The sequence below is a fragment of the Lepus europaeus genome, chromosome 18 (genome assembly GCF_033115175.1).
Source record: "Lepus europaeus isolate LE1 chromosome 18, mLepTim1.pri, whole genome shotgun sequence".
Lineage (NCBI taxonomy): Eukaryota > Metazoa > Chordata > Mammalia > Lagomorpha > Leporidae > Lepus > Lepus europaeus.
Window position 1 is genome coordinate 48,013,579 of NC_084844.1, and position 12,382 is coordinate 48,025,960.

At 43.8% G+C, this 12,382-nt stretch overlaps 1 pseudogene; it reads left to right on the forward strand.

Moving 5' to 3' along the window:
* The first annotated feature begins 1,223 nt into the window (after positions 1–1,223).
* On the forward strand, positions 1,224–1,639 carry LOC133746858 (phosphoglycerate mutase 1-like; annotated as a pseudogene).
* The last annotated feature ends 10,743 nt before the right edge of the window (positions 1,640–12,382 follow it).

Below are 12,382 nucleotides of genomic sequence, written 5' to 3' on the forward strand. Positions count from 1 at the left end.
CCAGCAGGTGATGCCTTAAGTAGTTGAGGCTCTGCCACCCGCATGGGAGACTTGAGTTGAGTTGCTGGTTCCTGGCTTTGGCTTAATTTAGCCCTGATTATGAGCATTTGGGGAGTGAACACTGTATGGAAGGTTTCTCTCTGTTGGTCTGTCTCTCTTTCCCCCTCTCTCTCTTCCACTGTCAAATAAATTTAGCAAATTTTTAGACATGAAAAGAAAAAATTGCTCATTAAAACTTATTGCTGTTCACAGAAGTAATACAAATACTACAAGCCATTCAAGTGAATTCCCTAGGTTTAAGAAATATTTCCGGCCGGCACCGTGGCTTAATAGGCTAATCCTCCGCCTTGCGGCGCCGGCACACCGGGTTCTAGTCCCGGTTGGGGCACCGATCCTGTCCCGGTTGCCCCTCTTCCAGGCCAGCTCTCTGCTGTGGCCAGGGAGTGCAGTGGAGGATGGCCCAAGTGCTTGGGCCCTGCACCCCATGGGAGACCAGGAGAAGCACCTGGCTCCTGCCTTCGGATCAGTGCAGTGCGCCGGACGCAGTGCGCTACCGCGGCGGCCATTGGAGGGTGAACCAAAGGCAAAAAGGAAGACCTTTCTCTCTGTCTCTCTCTCACTGTCCACTCTGCCTGTCAAAAATAAAAAAAATTAAAAAAAATTATTTCCTGTTACAGTTGTGTAGTAGCAACCCCAAATCTTCACTGCATGTAATGTAATACCTAGCAGCCACTAAAAAGGCTGTACAACGGAAAAAGTTCAAAAATACAAAAAAAAAAATGTACAAAAAAGTAACTCCTAAGAAGGCAGGGAAAAGAAATGAAAGAAATACAAACAAAACTATTAACATGGCCAACTTAAGTCTGAATACATCAGTGATTACGTTAAATGTGAATGACCCAAATACACTGATTGAAAGACAGATTGGCAGAGCAGCTTAAAAACAAACATCATGGCGCAGCATTCACTGCACTTCTGTCTCGCCCTCGAGAGCACCTGCATTGCAGAGAACCACGTCAGCTGCATGACTGTGACACGCTGGCCATGACCGTGACATCTGCTGCACCTCGGTGCCCTTGGGACGGCGCTGGACGACCCCTGGCCAGATGTGGCTGCTGGCTGTGCAACCTTGGTACCTGGGTGACTGGCACCTTGGGGTCTAAGCGGCCTGTCACGGTGAGGCCCAGCACCTAGGGGTGTTCCTGCGGTGTCCTTCTGCCGCCATGGAGCCTGACTGTCCCTTCCTTGGTGATGTCAGTAAGGATCGCAGGGATGCAGCCCTCCCTGAGGGTCAGCTGGCCTCCGACAAGAGTCTGAGGGATGCTGTAGCCAGAGCCCTGCCCTTTGGGAAGGAGGAGATTGTGCCGAGGATCAAGGAGGGGAAGCAGAATGCCTTGGGGCATTCTCTGGAGAGACAGCATCTGGAGGTTCTCTCTGAAGAGGCTGTCATGGAGCTGGACCTGCCCACTGGTATTCCCATGGTCGTGAACTGGACAAGAACTGGAAGCTCATCAAGCCCAAGTGGATCCTGGGGGATGAAGAGACTGTGCCTAAGGCTGTGGAAGCTGTGGCTGCCAGGGCAAGGCCAGGGGGAGATCACTACCCCCAGGACCACCCCGTACAGGCATCTGGAGAGTGAACCAGCAGATGAAAGATCTCTCTCTCTCTCTCTCTCTCTCTCTCTCCCTCCCTCTACCTCTCCACTTCCATCTCTGTCTCTATCTCTCTCAAATAAAAAATAAGTAATATATAAAAGTTTAAAAGTAAACATTATTTATTGTTCACAGGAAACTTCAAATATTCAAATTTAACAATTGAACATGTTGGAAGTAAAATGATGACCAAGGTCATGTTATGGAATTATTAACAAAGAGAAAAAAAAGTGGCTACATTAATTTGAGAAAAAGTAGATTTCAGAACAAAGAAAATTACCGCAAAGGAATAATACAGAATGATAAAGGGGTCAGTTCACCAAGAAGACACAATAATTCTAACTGTGTACATAATCAATAAAAAATACATACTAGACAACTGAGATGCAAAATATGTGAAGAAGTAACTGATAGAACTGAAAGGAGGCATGGACAAATTCAGAGTTATAATTGGAGAGTTTAAAACTTCTCTGAACAATTGACACACAGCTATCCAGAGACTAAGTAAGGACGTGGGGGAGCTCAGCGGCACCAGCAGCAACAGGCTTCATGTGCCGTTTACAGACCATTCGCTTCAATAACAGCAGAACAGACCTTACGGTTAAGTGCGTACAGAACACAGACCCACATAGACTGTATCCTGGGCTACACAACAGCCTCCACAAATTTAAATAATTAAAATCATATGAAGTGTTTGAGTACAATGAACTCAAACTATAAGTCAATGACAAAGAGATAGGATGGGGACCTCAAGTATAATGAGGACTATGTTGAATTAAAATGAGAATATAACAACATTAAACTTTTTTGGGATGTAGGTAAAACAGTGATTTGAAGGAAATGTATAGCACTAAAAAAAAAAAAGAGGAAAGTCTCAATGAATAAGTGCTTATGTAAAGAACCTAGAAAAGGGCTGGTGCCGCAGCTCACTTGCCTAGTCCTCTGCCTGTGGCGCCGGCACCCCGGGTTCTAGTCCCGGTTGGGGTGCTGGATTCTGTGTCCGTTTCTCCTCTTCCAGTCCAGCTCTCTGCTGTGGCCTGGGAAGGCAATGGAGGATGGCCCAGGTGCTTGGGCCCTGCACTGCATGGGAGACCAGGAGGAAGCACCTGGCCCCTGGCTTTGGATCGGTGCAGTGCGTCGGCCATAGCACACTGGCCATAGCGGCCATTTGTGGGGTGAACCAACAGAAAGGAAGACTTTTCTCTCTCTCTCTCTGTCTAAAACTCTGCCTGTCCAAAAAAAAAAAGCCTAGAAAAGAATGAAATAAATTAAAAGTAAACGAAGGAAGGTAAAAATAAGAAATCAATAAACCTGAGAAACAAATAAAAATTAGTCAAAGATCTCATTCTCTGAAAAGATCAACAAAATTGACCATCTCTGTGAATACTGAGAAAAAAGAAGAGAGTATGAAGAATGAAACAGGTATATTGCTACAGACCCTTCAGACATGAAAAGGATAATGAAGAAATTATGTGAATAACCCTACACTTATTTTTCAAAGCTAATTTAAAATGGACCAATTTCTTGCAAAACAAACTATCACACTTATCTAATAGCTATTTTGAATAACCTTACAACTATTAAGATAACAGAAATAATTTGTAAAATGTTTTTTTCTTTTTAACTGATACATAAAATTGTACATGTTGTGGAATACCACATGATGTCCCATATACACTATGAAATGTTCAGTTCAGGCTAAACATAACTATCTCCTCAAATGTTTATTATCTTTTGATGAAACAATTCAACATCTGTTCTAGCTTACAGAAATATGTAGTTTATTATTACTAACTCAGTCACTCCAGTATACAGTGGAAGATTCTGTATTTTTCCTATATATAGCTTAGTATTTGTTAATGAAATTGTAATTTTAAAGCTCTTCAAAATGAAATATTCAGGCCCAAATGTTTCACTGTAGAGCTCTACCAAGTGTTTAAGGAAAAGTTAATATCCATTCTACACAATAGCTTCCAGCAATAGAAACGGAGAGATGGAGAGATTGTCCTGTGGCAAAACCAGATAAATAATATAAACATAGAGAACCACAGACTAATATACTCATGAAAATGGATACAGATATTCCTAACAATGTATTTTCAAATAGAATTCAGCTGTATCTAAAAGGAATTGTGTATCATGTTCAAGTGAGGTTTATTCCAGGAATACAAAGCTGGTTCAATATTTGGAAACCAAACAATGTATTCCACAATAAGTTTGTCAGACTAATAAAGAAAAATCATATGAGCACACCAACTGATACAGACAAAACACTGGACAAAATTTCACACCCATTTATGTTAAGAACCTTCAGAAGAATAGGAATAAAGGAGAATTTTCTCATCTTTCTAAAGAAGACCTAAAAAATCCTACACCAACATTATATCATAGACTCTGATGAAAGACTGGGAACAAACCAAAGATGCACACTATTACTATTTATTACCTTTTACTTGTTGAACATTATGGTTAGTGGAGCATTAAGCCTGTGATTATAAAGTAATTGAAATTATGTCATTGCAAAAATTAAAGGAAAAAAGGAAGAAAGGAGGGAGATTGAAGGACAGGGAGGGAGGAAGGAATATGGTTATTAGAATTGTATATATTAAATACATGAAATCTATTCTCTATATTAATCAAAATTGAAAATAAAATAAAAGGAGAAATGGGGCAGGTTTTGTGGTGCAGCTACTTGCAATGCCAGCATCCCTATGAGCGCTGGTTTTGGTCCTGGCTTTTGCACTTCCCATCCAACTCCTTGTTGATGCACCTTGGAAGGCAACAGAAGATGGCCAATGTGCTTGGGCGCCTGCCACCCACCTAAGAGACCAAGATGGTTCCTGGCTTCCAACTGGTCCATCTCCAGATATTATGGGCATTTGGGTAATGAGCCAGTGGGTAGCTTACCTTCAGCTGAGACCAACTCAATGGGTTTAATTCATGTTCTTCAGCCTACTCTTCAGCCCCCAAGACGAGGGTGAAAAGAATGTGCCAAGCCCGTCCCCTGCAAACCTCCATCTTCTCAGGCTCTCCTTTAATCATCCACTTTCTCCATTTCTATAAGTTTCTCTGTGTCTATGGATCCTGAGCCATGATGACTAACCCAAAGTTTCTGCCTGATTGTAGCAATGTGTACCATTGAACCACAGCTGGAAAGCTGAGGAAGAAAAAGTTATTCAAAAAGTTGAGGGAAGAGATTCAGGCAGAGGGAAAAACATAGGCAAAAGCCTTGCGATGAGAAGGAGGTTGTGAATTCAGAGAACTGGAAGGAAACGGATATGGCTGAAGTGTTGGGAACAAAGGAATGATAATGACATTGACAATGAAAGTGGACACATTACAGAAAGCTTGGTTCCTGTCCATGGTGCTGAATCAAAAGACCAGGGAGAAGGTTTGGAGGTAAAGGAAAGAGAAAGTTTAGTCTGTTGGTAAGGTGAAGGCAATAGCAACCTTGGTGGGGCAGGGGCTCAAGAACTATGGTTCTGGCCGGTGCCGCGGCTCAATAGGCTAATCCTCCACCTAGCGGCGCCAGCACACCGGGTTCTAGTCCCAGTCGGGGCGCCGGATTCTGTCCCGGTTGCCCCTCTTCCAGGCCAGCTCTCTGCTGCGGCCAGGGAGTGCAGTGGAGGATGACCTGCACCCCATGGGAGACCAAGATAAGAACCTGGCTCTTGCCATTGGATCAGCGTGGTGCGCTGGCTGCAGCGCACCGGCCGCGCCGGCCATTGGAGGGTGAACCAATGGCAAAGGAAGACCTTTCTCTCTGTCTCTCTCTCTCTCACTGTCCACTCTGCCTTTCAAAAAAATAAATAAGTAAATAGCCGGCGCCGTGGCTCAACAGGCTAATCCTCCGCCTTGCGGTGCCGGCACACCGGGTTCTAGTCCCGGTCGGGGCACCGATCCTGTCCCGGTTGCCCCTCTTCCAGGCCAGCTCTCTGCTGTGGCCCGGGAGTGCAGTGGAGGATGGCCCAAGTCCTTGGGCCCTGCACCCCATGGGAGACCAGGATAAATACCTGGCTCCTGCCATCGGATCAGCGCGGTGCGCTGGCCGCAGCGCGCCTACCGCGGCGGCCATTGGAGGGTGAACCAACGACAAAAGGAAGACCTTTCTCTCTGTCTCTCTCTCTCTCACTGTCCACTCTGCCTGTCAAAAATAAAAAAAAAATAAGTAAATAAAAAAGAACTATGGTTCTGCTCTTTGAGGATGATCCAGGGTTTCTAAAGAGGCTTCAAAGGAGGTTGGACTGCTAAACCAGGTGCTGAATCCAATTGTGGGTCTGATAACAACAAAGTATCTCAGATGTCAGTGCAGTTTTTTGGGGAAACTTGTTTGGTGGCTTGACTTTATCATGAGGAGGGCATAGCAGGATACCTAAATAGCTACAAAACATTCCTTGGCTGAGATCTGAAAGGGGAAAACATATTGTATTAAGAAATTTCAGTGTTTTATTAATTAGATTGAAATTCACTCAGCCTAGAGCCCATGCTTATCATGCCCTTACTTATTTGTACCTCTTTACATTTTGTTACAAAAAAATTCAAACCTCTGACCATGCTGATCAGAGAGGTCCAGATTACTTGCAACTACAGCTCGCTTTCTCAAGGCCAGCTTCAGGAATTTACAAGCAAACATTATTTCTCTGTTTGAACAGACACTTAAGTCAGTCAAAAGCTCAGTAGTTTGCTTTTGTTCATTATAATATGAGAAGGAAAAAAAAGATGTTTGGTTTGGTTACAGACACATGTAGGAATGAGACTAGGTAATGCTTTGCAGGTTATTTTTCCCCTAAGTGTGAGGGGAAAGTTCTTGAAATGATTTAAGAAAGGAAATGATAAATTCAATTTAGACTTTAGGAGAACTGCTCTGTTTGTATGAAGAAGTTGGGTTGCAGAGAGAGAAGAGAAGCAGGGACAAGGTATCCACATAGCAAGGAAAATGGATCATAAAATTATAGTGCATGAAATAAGAAATGTAAAGGGGTCTCTAGCACGAAGCTATTTATGTGTATACGACACATAGACACACACCAATAGGTGTTCTTCAAGGATATATTTATTGAAGGGACTGCTGATGTGGGAGGAGGGAAAGGGACTGGGGATTGGAGCAAATAAAAGGAACACCAAGGAAATGCTTTGCAAAAGTGGGCGTTAATAGTGCATCATGTGCTGAGCCATTATAAGTTACTCTATTGCAGCCAAGAAAACCAAAACCAACACAACAGCAACCACCCATTTCTCCCACCCTAAGGGCTCCCTGTCCTTGTGAAGATCCATATCTGGGGTGAAGAAAGTTGAGAGTGACAGTAACTTTTTGCAGAGGGACTCCATGGCCAGACTCCAAGAAGCAGTTAAAATAATGCAAACTTTGACTCATTAAGTGCTGGGTTGTAGGGACTTTCCCTAGTGGTTAATTTAGCACCAAGTTGACAAACCTAGAGTTCACAGGAAGAAGATCCTCTCTGGAGCCTTGTTAGGAAGGGAATTGCCAGGAGCTTAGAGGCAGTGTGAGGACTGATCCTGGTGAGATGATCTTAATGCAGTGTCCTTACCTACTTCCTTGATTTCCTGGGTGGCTCCAGGGGTCTGGCATCTCTGAGCACTGAGAGAATACAGGCTGAGATGTCTAATTAGTTCCGCATAGTGCAAGTTTATGTCCTTGTCCCAGTAGACCTGGAAATGGAACTTCTGCCTTGCTTGAATAGTTCTGAACCCTCAGTTCCAGGGTGGGGCAGACCCTGTTAGTAAAAGTCTGTGGATTAAAAGAAATTGCTGGAATGCTATAGGGAGGGCAAGGGCCATGAGATTTTCCTGACTTCATCGTTTAAGTGACCACTGAAACACATTTGCTGCAAATGTCAGGATTCCATTACTCTTTTATGGATAATATTCCATCGTGCATATATGCTATATTTCCTTTATACATTCATCATAGATGGACACCTAAATTGATTCCATATCTTGGCTGTTGAGTACAATGCTGCAATGAACGCAGGTATGCAGCTGCCTCTTTGATATGTTGGTTTCATTTCCTTAGGACAGACACCACAGAAGTTAGATAGCTGGGATGTGATGTGTCTATTTTTTTTTTTTTTTGAGGAAACTCCATATTGTTTTCCATAATGGCTGTACTAATTTACATTCCCACAGTGATCCCTTTTCTACATACCAGTAAAACATTATAAGCAGAAGCAGGCATTGTGGCACTGCTGGTTAAGTTGATGCTTGGAACACTCACGTCTCATATCAGAGTGCCAGTTTGAGTCCTGGCTACTCTGTTTCCAATCCATCTTTCTACTAGTGCATATGGGAAGGAGGCAAATGATAGCCCAGTTTCCTGGGTTTCTGACACCCAATGTGAGAGACCATGTGAGAGAACCATTTAGGTTCCTGGCTTCGGCTTGCCTCAGCCATGGCTACTGCTGGTATTTGAGGGAGTGAACCAGCAGATGGAAGATCTCTCTCGCCTTTTCTCTTCCTCTCTGCCTCTCTCTCTTTCTCTCTGTTACTCTGGTTTTCAAATAAGTAAATAAATAAATAATCTTTAAAAATTATCAGTAATGTTGTGATGGATATTTTTGTGCATAAAGCTGATTCCATTTTGAATGATTTATTAGGGCATGTATCCCTAGGAGGAGAATTATGGTGACAAATTGTGTGACTAGTAAATTTTTATTTTTTAAAAAAAGATTAATTAATTTATTTGAAAGGCAGAGTTACAGAGAGGCAGAGGCAGAGAGAGAGAGAGAGAGAGAGAGAGAGAGAGAGAGAGAGGTCTTCCATTTGCTGGTTCACTCCCCAAATGGTTACAATGGTCAGAGCTGTGTGGGAGAGGGGAGAGAGAGAGCGAGCGAGCGCGAACTCTTCCATCCACTGGTTCATTCCCCAAATGGCCACAACAGCCAGAGTTGTACCAATCCCAAGCCAGGAGCCAGGAGCTTCTTCCCAGTCTCCCACACTGGTGCAGGGGCCCAAGGCCTTGGGCTATCTTCTACTGCTTTCCCAGGCCATCGCAGAGAGCTGGATCAGAAGTGGATCAGCTGGAACTGGAACCGGCATGCATATGGGATGCCAGCACTGTAGGCGATGGCATTACCTGCTACGCCAGCAGTATTTTGTTAAATTACAAAATTAATATCTGATGTTAGTGGCTCAATACATATATGTGCAAGTTTTTATGATAATACACAGGCACATATTTTAAAGGATGGAATCAGAAAAGTTTTTTTTTTACTTAAAATTTCATCATAGAAAATTTTTTACATTGCTGCCTTAAGACATACCTCACTCCTTTTAACACAATGACATGATATTTCATTGCATACACAATGATTCACTTTACTGAGTCACCTATTGTTGGATATATGAATAACTGAATTATTAGTGTTGTCAGAAATTTAGTAGTACTTCTATCTTTGGTTTTTCACTAATGCTTAAGTCTAGAAGTGGAATTGTCTCAAAAAGAATGAACATTTAAATTTTCATAGATGCTCAAAATTGTGAATAAGCTTGCATTAATAATTTTTTCCTAAAATTTGAGTGCTCCTTTTTTACTCTTTCTAGGACTCAATCATGTAGTATTGTTCATATTCAAGGGAAGTTATTTTTCCTGAACCTTCCTAAGGAAGTGGTAGTTGGGGACAGTTTCCCTAACTTCACAGCCTAAAAGCTCACATTTTGTAGTTTGATGGAATGGTCAGAGTGTGGTGACATCTTCTGGGATCCCCTGGTGCTGTTTCTTTCCCATGATTTGACCTGGACAGATCTTTGCTTTGTCTCCTTTTTTCCTGGGCTACTCAGTTTGGTATCTGCTCTCAGTGACTTCTCCTCCTGGTGGAGATGCTTTATCATTAAAGGATGCTGTGGCCAGAAACAGAGTCCTGACGCTCCCCCCCCCCATGTCTTAAACCTACACCCTGCGGTCACCTATTCACATGATTGCCTCGTAGGTGTTATTGAAGACTGTGGTTTTACTATCTTAACTGCATTACTTATTTTTTATTGGGAAGATTAGAAAATGATGCCTCCACTGGCAAATTTATACTTTGTGTACTTCCATAGGTATGCTATACTTTGGTAAAAATGCTGACTTAGGGGCAGATATGATAGTACCTCCTTACCCGTGGTTTCCCTTTCCATGATTTGAATTACCTGTGATCAACTGTGGTCCAAAAATATTAAATGGAAAATTCCAGAAACAATTCATGAATTTAAAATAATTTCTAAGACACCGTATTGTTATACTTGGTTACTTTTATTAGTTGTTTTAACCTACTTTAGTGCCTGATTTAAAAATTAAATTTTATCATAGATGGTGTATATAGGAAAAAACAGTACTTGCAGGGGTTGGTACTACAGTGGTTTCAGGTGTCCATGGGATCTTGGATAAGGGGGGGAAATCTACACAAAATGACTCCCTAGGATGACTGGGTGGTGGCTCCAAGACAATTCTGATGAGCCCATGATTGGGCCAGTGGAGGGTTTGTCACTGTTAGATCTGCAAAGTGGGGAAAGCTTAGGCCTAGACCAATAATCATGACCCATGTAGTAGTAGAACCCAGGGCAGGCCTGAAGTCATCCTCCTCCCTCGCCTCTCCAGCACTGTGTGTATGGCATTACTCTGGTCCAAACAAGCACTCCAAACTGACATGTGCTTTTACAATTCCCTAGTACGAGACTGGACGCACATTGCTTGAAATCTGTTTTAAAGTAGTGAGCTCCCCATCAAAGAGGAGACTCAACGATGGGCTGTATCTAGATGGGATGTTAGCTGGAGAGGATGCTAAACATCTACTTTCTTTGTGGAGAGAGGACTGGGGATGAATAAGCCGGATTGAATCTGCAGTTCTTTCAACCTTGACACAGGAGTGATACTAGGAGGTTTGTTGGAGAGTGGGTGGTCAAGGCAGCTGTGATTTGAGCAATCCAAACTCATTCTGTCTGCTAGACACAGGGAGGGCAGGGGAGGAGGGAGGGGGAGGAGGAGGTCTGGCTTACTCCTTGCAAACAAGACTCATCTCCCAAGGCCCTTGCTCCTGAGGTTAGTGTTTGAGCAACTGCTCATGTTTGTAGATGCTGTCTTGGGATTGCCTCCCTGGAGCCTCCCCAAAATTGATAAATAAGCCTGACCCAACCCCACTTGGCCCTTTCCTTCCTCAGCTGGGGTTCAGGTACCCGCTGTCAGGCACCCTCCCATACCTTGTTGGAGCACTCCCATTCTCACGTTCTGTTTTCTCTTTTAGGGGAACCAAAGACCCACCTAGTTCTCCCACTTTGCATCTCTACGCTGGTGCAGCCCTGAGTCCCACAGCCCTGCATAGGGTCCTTTATGTCCCTCCATTGGATGGAGGAGGAGAGTGGAGGCAGCAGCAGCAGGGAACTCTGAGAGCAGTGCAGGTGCAGGTGCAGGTAAGGTGTGGGCATCTCAGGCTCGCGGGATCTTTCTCCTCTTCCTTTCTAATCTCTAATCCATATCTTCTCTCTCACAAACATACTCACATATGTTACAATGTCTTCTTATAATCTAACCCCTTAGTGTTCAAAGGTCATGTAAGAATCCTTCTGATCATTTGGCATGTGATAATTTTCAAAGTGCGGTCCCATGCCCCATTGCATGTAAATCTCAAGCCTGCAAAAGAGCATTTGTGGGGCTCAGGGTGGCTGTGCACCCTGCTGAAGGTCACACAGCTAGGGTGCAACAGAGCAGGTATAAAGACCAATTTCCCATGGTTGGAGCCCTTTTCCACAACATCTTCACAGTTTCCCCCCTTTGCAGGGCCATGTGTCTCTCAGGCCATCTGATCACACAGAGCGTTTGCTCAGAGCAGTGCTTCCCAAAGGGTAGGATCAGAATTGCCAGATGCTTGCTAGAAAGGACTTGGCTTTGACAGGAGAGCTGTTGCCCCTATCTCGAGGAAGGAGACTGAGCATCCTTTTAAAAATGAGCATTGCGACAGGTTCAGTTGTACACTAAGTCATGAGGGATTCTTGTCTTGGGCCTCAAAAGCAGAGCTATGGATTCCTCTGTTTCCCTTCACCCTCCTGCTTTCTACCCTCCTCTGCCATGGGGCAGCCCTGGAGGGCCCTGAATGCCAGACCCCACGCTGGTTAGGGAATGGGCTGGGAAGGCAGAAGGGGAACAGAGCTTGGCTCCATCGCTTACTACTTGAGTGACTGGGAAACCGTTAACCTTCTAAGCCTCAATCAGTCATCTATAGAATGAGATAATAGAACCCCAAAGTACTATTGGGACAGCTAAGTGTAAGACCTTAATATATAAAAGGCCCTTAACCTGTGGTTTGACCAAATGCTCAGTGAAGGGTAGTGGCTTGTCCAAAAACAGGTGTGTTAAACTAGGGTTGAACCCAAATTCCTGACTCAAAAAATCTGCTCTACCTTTGACTCTGGATACCTGGGAATTCAGCTCCATAAATTGGGGTAGTGAATCTGCTCATTTGATCGGTGCCAGGCCTGCCCTCATCCTCTGCCTTTGACCTGGAGCTCCCAATGACTTGAATATCCCAGGTTACTCATAGTACCCACATCTACATTGACTTATTCTGCCACGACTCCAACTTAATGATGTTCCAGATAGAATTTGGAGAGCAGAATCTACCCTTTCCTGGCACACTGGCTGGTTTTCTAAGAAACTGCATTGCCATGTGCACAGTCTCTTGCTCATGGAGGCTCTTGGGCTGATGACCCTACCCTGTTCATTGTTCTTGGACTCATAG